Genomic DNA, 8,245 nt, shown 5'->3' on the forward strand with positions numbered 1-8,245 from the left:
GTCAAAGATACCCCTTCCTTCAATGAATTTATAGTCTGGTTGTAGATGAGTCAAACTCACGTAAAAACAATTAAGACAATTAGGATCCAAAGCAGCATATGAAAAAAGTGCTGTTTAAAAAAAATCTCTCAAAGCAGGAGAGATTTCCAGCTGGAGTCATCTGGCCAATACTTAATGGTCTTGGTCTATACCTCTACACTAGCCAGAGGGGAAAGAATGGCAGTTTAACCTCAATGAACACACATCCTGTCTATATAATGTCTGAATTCATGACAGATTGTCGAAATTTCCAGATAGGAAAACAAAACTCTTTTTCCTTCTAAATTTAAATTGATTTGATAAAAGTAGTTTTTCCAACACCTTCTTTTTCTAGGACATTCTTGCCCACTTCCAGGGAACCATATCTGTAACAAAGAAAAAGAGAAAGAATAAGCACCAACCCATTCTGGCACCATTTGCAGAGGGCTATAGCCACAATCCCCTACTCCTGCAAAGAAGGTAAGGAAATGGACTTTCCTTCTCTACTTTGGGATCAGATTTGTGCTTTCTTCTACAGTCTAGTCACATTTCAGCCCAGGAGGCCCAGCAGAGCACATACAAATTGTGACTGACTGACAAGATGGAGAAGAAAAGGTCAGTACTCTGGGTGGTACTCAGAATCATCCAAGAATCTCAGGGTTAGAAGGGAATTTGGCAGCCAGCTAGTATATATTCCCTCGCTGAAAAGAATTTATTCTAGACTACCCCCCATCAAAGGGCTATCAACCTGTGCTTGAGGACTCCTGGGGTTATAGGAGTGGGAAAAGGTACAACCTCTCAAAGCAGCCCATTCTCCTTCGACATAGCTCTAATTTTTAGGGTGTTTCTCTTTAAATTGGAACTAAATCTGCCACTCTCACCCATCACTACTACTTCTGTAGGACCAAGAAAAAGAATTGAATTCAATATTCCCAGGGTGATGCGAAAAGGGCAGAGTGCAAAGGAACTCTGACTTCTTTCGTCTCTCTTGATGCAGACTAAAATCGAAGTCATGTTTTGACCATTATATCACAGAATTGACCTACATTGAGTATACAATCTCCACCCCCCTAGCTCTTTTCCAGTCAAACTTCTGACTAGCCATTACCTCTATTTTTTAAAACCCTTATCTTCCATCTTGGAATCAATACTGGTTCCAAGGCAGAAGAGTGGTAAGGGCTAGGCAATGGGGGTTAAGTGACTTGCCCAGGGTCACCCAGCTGGGAAGTGTCTGGATTTACCTCTATTTTTTACTTATGAATTTGATCTGTTGAATAAACTTGGTATTCAGTCCCGTCAAAGAGGAGTGAACCTACACATTTTTTTTCCATTCATGTTTCCTGCTCCTTCCTAAGCCTCACATCCCATCAGATTCCAAATCTGGCTGATTTTACCCTCTCCATTCCTTCCCACTCATATGGTCGTTACCCCAAGTCTGGCTTCATCCTCTCTTAATTGGACTAGCACAATAATTGCTTAATTGGGAGCCTTGCCTCTAAACATGCTTTCCCATTTACTCTACCCTTGACCCAGCTACCCAAATCTTCTTCATAAGGGATGGAGCTGATAACATCACTTAGAAATTATCAGTATTCCTATTGGTAAAAAGATAAAATAAAATGTTCTTAGTGTGATGTTCAATACCTTCTCAATATGGCCTCAACCTACCTTTCTAGTCTTATATTCCACATTACTTCCTTTCAGAAATGCAGTACTGAACTAGATAAAGAGTTAACTTCAGAGCCAGGAATGCCTGTGTTCAAATCCCACTTCTAGAGGACCCTGGGCAAATCACATAACTTCTCTTTGACACCCCACCCCAACTCTTTAAAACAGTAAATTGCTAAACTGTTGTTAGTTTTCATTAGTGGAGGGAGTTTCCTTACTGGGAATTCCCTATACCAATGATATCATAGGTGTGGATCCTCCCATACCACACCCCAAAAGAAAACTGAAAAACTTCCTTCAGAGTATGATCAACAGAGTTTACTCTCAAGTTGCTGCCTCTAACCCCTATGCATCTGTATGAAGGCTTGCTTCCCATATTTGGAATACAACCTTTCTTTTTCCAGGGCTATTAAAAGTGCCCTCTTCCTTCAAGATTAAGTTCAAGGGTCATCTCTTCCATGAAGTCTCCCCAGATTGCCTCCATCTGAAAGTCATCTCTCTTGTTTCAAATATTCCTAGAGCATTTCTAAACTGTCTTTACCTTTTCCACACATACCTGGTAGTATAATTATGGGACATGGATTTAGAGCCTGATCTACTGAACTGGGGATCTTCTCCTTGAAGCTGGTCATACATGCTTTGGCTGCATTAGAAAGGCACATGTCTGTGTCATGATTTTATTGTGTTCTGTTGTTGTGCAAGAATTGAAGGACTGAAGTTAAGAAATGGACTCCATGCTTGGCCGACAGATGGAAAGCACCAAAACATCACATGCCATTGGACTGTGACTCATGATTTAGGTATATAGAACTTTCAAACTATGTGTGTGTGTACACACACACACACACACACACACACATATATATATATAGCTTGAAACTATAATGTGTAAAATTAATTATTATTATTATTTAATTATTATAATGATAAACTCTGTACTTTATAATTACTCTAATTATAACATAAACCACATAGAGTTTATAATTATAATTAATTATATATTATAGCATCAAATATTATAAAGTTTGAAAATCCTATATGTATGTATAAATATATATATATCATATATATAATTAAAACCAATCATTGGGTTATTTAAAAAGTTAGCATCAATGAAATAATTTTAATTGTAAACTACAGAAACAGTGGTTATAGTGTAGACTATCATAAGCAAAAGATGGTCACATGTTATCTGTGTTTACAAAGGAATACTTCCTTAATGGTATATTTTTTAATAAAGGAAAAAATACTTGGAGAGGTAAACTAGAACTAGATTATGAAGAGTTGTCAATTCACACTGAGGAGTTTGGGTTTTATCCTAAGGTTCACAGGGAACCACTGAAGGTTCTCAACCAGTAATAGAGTCAGTCGTTCTTTTACAGCGGTTCTCCACCTCTCAATTTGTAGCAATGAGAATACATAAGGCATATCAGGTATTTACATTCCGAATCATAACTGTAGCAAAATTACAGTTTGGAAGTAGCCACCGTTTGGGGTCACTGCAACATGGGGAACTGTATTGCGGGGTCACGGCATTAGAAAGGTGGAGAACCACTGCTTTAGGAGGATAGTTTTTGACAAGTATGTTGAGGAAATATTGGACAAACAGGAGTCAGGAGTCCAGCAGGGAGGTTGTTTTAATCATCCAGGGGACAGAGGACAAGGGTCTGGCTTAGGGTGTGAGTAAAGAGAGGGGAATGGATACAAGAGGAGATGTGGAGGCAGAATTGACACTATTTTGGCCACTGGTATGGGTGATTGAACTTGACATGGGAGGGGGCAGGAATTAGGTGGATTAGCTACATGTATTCCCTGGGTTTTACATTATTTATAGATGCATGAATCTATAGATTGCATGGATCAACTGGCCAGATGTTTAGTGATCAGGCATTTAATAAATCAGACAGTCATTTGTTTCTGCAAAGCAAGGCTATCCAAATCACCCAATACTCAATATGGTAGCCATGGATTTGGGATGCTCAGACTGCCAACCAAGAGGACCAAAGAGAAACACATAAAACATACCAAACTTCAGCCCAGGGAACTGCAGGGCACCAGAAACCTAGCAATGAGCCAGATTCTGCAGCTTTCCCTAAATGGATCTCTAAAGAAATGTTTTTTTTTATTTTATTTTATTTCTGAGACACATAGGAGACTGACTTTCTAGTCAGAAGGGTGAGATCCAGTAGCCGCAGTAGGAGAGGTCTAGTCATTGTGTGCCCATGGTATTCTGCATTGGCAGGAAGTAACACCATGTGCTTGCCTGGTTTTGCGTAGTCCCTGAATTCCTAATTGAAAGAGCCTGAACAAAACAAGCAAGAAATCCATATACAGGAAACCAAGTGGCTATTGTCCAGGGGAGACACTTCATTTCTCTATGATGTAATTATGTCAATAAAGCACTCTTTACCAAAGGCTTAGAGAAGGAATAAGTTTTCCAATCAAAGAACTGATTCATACATCCAGAGCTTGAATATTCCAAACTCTCCAGTTTACAGATGGGGAACTGAGGCCCAGGAGCTGAAACAACTTGCCCAAGAATCTCATGCTAGGGAATGGAGGTGCCAGAGCAGTTCCGTTTGATTTCTCCAAGTGAGTTTCGGCTCCAATTTCAGGGACCATTCCTAAGCATGGATGAGAGTGTCTCTTCTAGAAAAACATATGATCAATCAAGTGGTTTGATAGGGATATGTCTTGGGTTTTGGCATTAAATGATCACTCTATTGCAAATATGAAGAACATAGAAATAGGTTTTGAAAAATGATACATGTTTAACTCAGTGGAACTGCTTGTAGGCTCCAGGAGGGGAGAGGTTAGTGGGTGGGGAACCATGAATCACGTAACCATGGGAAAAAATTCTAAATAAATAAATAAATGTTTTTTAAAAGAATGTCCCTTCTACTAAGATTTTCTTTAAAACATCTAGAATGATAGTCTCAGAACCAGAATCGCATTCATCCCCTAAGTGTCAGTTTCCTTTCTTTATTGGTCTTTGAACTGCTGAGACTTCTCTGCTGTACAATGGATCCCGTTAGTCCAAAAGGAAAAAGAGCTCCCAGATTTACTGATATTCACCTAGATTTGCCAAGGCAAGCCTGAATGCTGGAATGCCAAGTTCAGAAAACAGCAAGGGTGCAAGTTTGGCTAGAACCTCAAGTGAAGACATGGGAGTAACAGGAAATAATTGAATATAATAAGCATTAATTAATCACCAGGTATATGCTCGCCACCATGCCACATGTTGGAATGCAGAGAGGAAAATGCAACAGTTACCCCCCTCCAAGCTTTAATTCAATGAGGGGATACAACATATACAAAAAGTATATGTGTTTGTGTTTATGTGTATGTATGTGTCCATTTCTATATAATAGACTTATACTTACTATTGAAAGGAAGCTTAAATATCATGGAACTCCATTTTATTTTATTTTTTAATTTTATTTTTTAAAACCCTCTTTTTCATCTTAGAATCCATACTGTGTATTGGTTCCAAGACAGAAGAGCAGTAAGGACTAGACACTTGGGGTTAAGTGACTTGCCCAGGGTCTCACAGCTAGGATGTGTCAGAGGCCAGATTTAAATCCAAGAGTTTTGGACTCTATTCTTGACTCTTAATTCACTGAACCACCTAACTGCCCCCAGCTTCTTCATTTTAGAAGTACTGAAGTGGAAGCCCAGATAGGAGACCTACCTAATATCACAAGGTGATAGAATCAGTCCTTGAAGTATAGAGCTCTAGCAGTCACACTATTTCACAAAATAGCACCCAGTTTTGGTATCTTGGATACTATTTTTTTCTCATTTTTCCTTATATTTTTATATTTTTATTTCAGTTGGCATACTTGTCAATGAAAGTTCAAATAAAAGTTCTACTTTGAAAGTAATGTGTTATCCCACCAGACAAAAAATATGCTTTAATCCCATACACTGCAGACTCCAAAAAATGAAAGATGGACAAAGTAAAGGGCAACAAAGAGATTGGAATAGGAACAGATCTGTGATCCCAGAAACATAGATATTCTTGCTAGTGGTGCAGATGGCTACTCAGCAATGCATTTTTTATTCCACATAATTCATCTATATCCTCCCTTAATTTTTCTACAGGGGTTGTCCCCCTAGGATATGAGGCCTCTTTGGGGCTTTTAAAGTGTTGTTACTACACATAACTAGGTCATTTCCTTTTCTGATTATAACTCTCCTGGACCACATATTTCATGCCACTTCTTATGCACAATATATTTGGTGATATATTCTAGCTCTGTGTTGCCCTTTGGGCCACCCAAAATATGGACTCCTCAGAGTTGGTGGTAATTTATGATGTGGGACTGTATAGCATTGCTGGAAGAATATCAAAGTCTAAAGAAGGTAAAGGTTCCTTTCATTGAGCAGCTTGAGATAGCTGAAAGTGTCATAACATTTCCCCAGTTCAATTTTGAGCCCAATTTATTGTCAATCTACAGTGTGTGCCCAATAAGTAGAAGCTGACTTAGCTGCTCAGTAGTCTGTCCAACCACCGTCGAATGGAAGTTCCCAGAGTCCTCTCATTTTTTATTTTTGACTTTGCATAGCGCAGCACCCACTACACATTTTTGTCTCATTGCCTTAAACACCACCGGCACAATCTGATGAACTCGTGCACCACTGGCTTTTACCTGAATAGGTTAGTATCTTCTGAATATTTTTGAATGGTTTGGAAGGTTCTGTAATATTCCAGGCCCATTGCAGGCAGCACAGGGTCATCTGTCAAGAGGAACACTTGGGGAGGGAAGCTCATCACTTACAGACATTTTGCCCTTATGCTCAGCATCCTCTGTGAGGGTGGCAAATACCTTTGGTGAGCATCCATCCCTCTCTCTGTCTTATTTGATATTGATAATCAGAGGGTCTTTGAACCCTGTTCTTTTATATCTCTCCAAAAATATTGTATGATCTTAGCATACGCACAAGAGACTTCTTGTTGGAGGAGAGGCATTAAGGTAGTGTTTTGAATTACAGTTGAAATATAGAAAAACAAAAGGTTATAAGTCACATGAGGAAGCTGAGACTTACATTTTTTTAATTTAGGTTCCACAAAGACTTGCCATTCATATTAAGAATATTGTCATCGTGGTTTTCATCTTGCAGCACATCATAATCTTCAATCAGAAAACAAGAATGACCACTGTTTCAAGCCTGCAATCACAATGCAGTAGACTTCCCTCATTTTCTTCCCCAAGACTCTCACAAGGAAAGTCATCTAAGATTACAGGGAAATGCAGACATGCTTTAGCAGAGGCTAATCTTACTTGAGGTGAATTAAATGGGTTAGACACTAAGTCGGGATGAATAGGCTATTTCCTGTTGAGTCTCCAGCAAACTCCCCAGCCTGGTGGGCTCAGAGTTTGCAGCTGTCATCTTTCCCAGCCTGGGGCCAATGAAGGAATCTTTTGTTTGACTGATAAGTGGTACATTGTGTGCTGTTCAGGTGCCCTAAACAAAAAATGGAAGGCAGCACAATGGGCTTTTCTCCAGGCAGTAAATACACACACACACACACACACACACACACAGGTACACACATGCACACACATTTCTTACTTTAGATTTCTTTTATTTCAATGAAACTTTCCATGTACATTCTAAGAAAAAATTGCAGGTTGTTTTTAAGAGCCTACTCTATTTCATAATTGTGAGTGTGTGTATGTGTGTGTTGGGGGTGGTCCATATGGAGAGAACCACTCTTAATCTGTTTTGGGAGTGAGTGTGATCACCTGGGTGGGCTGAGTCTAGGACATTGGTTTGGAAGCAATGAATGTTGAAGTATCTTTATCTGAACTCTGTGGATATCTAAATGACCTCTAAGAAAAGCAACAGAAGGTGCACTGCTCTGATGCTCATTCTGTACTGAAAGTTTATAAGACCCTTCCTAGTCATGTGCAGAATGGCTTTTCCCTTGGCTCAGAGTCCCTTTTAATGTACATTGAGTTTTGCACACATATTTTTAATCAGGGCCCCAGGTTAAACAGCCCTTCTGTGGCACTGAAGTATTCATTTCTCCTACTGGCTCTGAAAGATGCAGTTAGTACTTAACGTTTGCTCTGGAGGTCATCATTTATAATACAGAGGAGAAACATACCTACCCACCCTGAGACATGGTCTCCACTTGCAGCAGCATAAACAAGCAATGAAGCAAAGGAACCAAGTTATGTGTTGGCATCAAGAATAGCAGATATGGAGGTGGGAAGGATCTGTGTTCTGATGCCCACTGGATTCATGACTTTGGGCAAGTCAGTTATCACTTTGGGTGCAGTTAGTGTGTATATTTTCTTCTCTAAAAAAAGGTAAACAATCATGCTTGTACTCAAATAGTGAGGATAAGAATATTTTTAGGCTATTCAAGTGTTATTATTAGGCTATCCAGTAGTCTAAAAGATCTCTTCAGGACATCAAGAGTATACATGGACAGCATTCCCACAATGGAGAATTCAAAGAGCAGTTATTTGACAAGTGCTATTTCTATGGTGTCCTAAGAACACAAAAGAAGCAGTCCTAATTAAATGGAGTGATTTGTTTACAGTCA

Source organism: Monodelphis domestica, chromosome 6 (assembly GCF_027887165.1).
Source record: "Monodelphis domestica isolate mMonDom1 chromosome 6, mMonDom1.pri, whole genome shotgun sequence".
Taxonomy (NCBI): Eukaryota; Metazoa; Chordata; class Mammalia; order Didelphimorphia; family Didelphidae; genus Monodelphis; species Monodelphis domestica.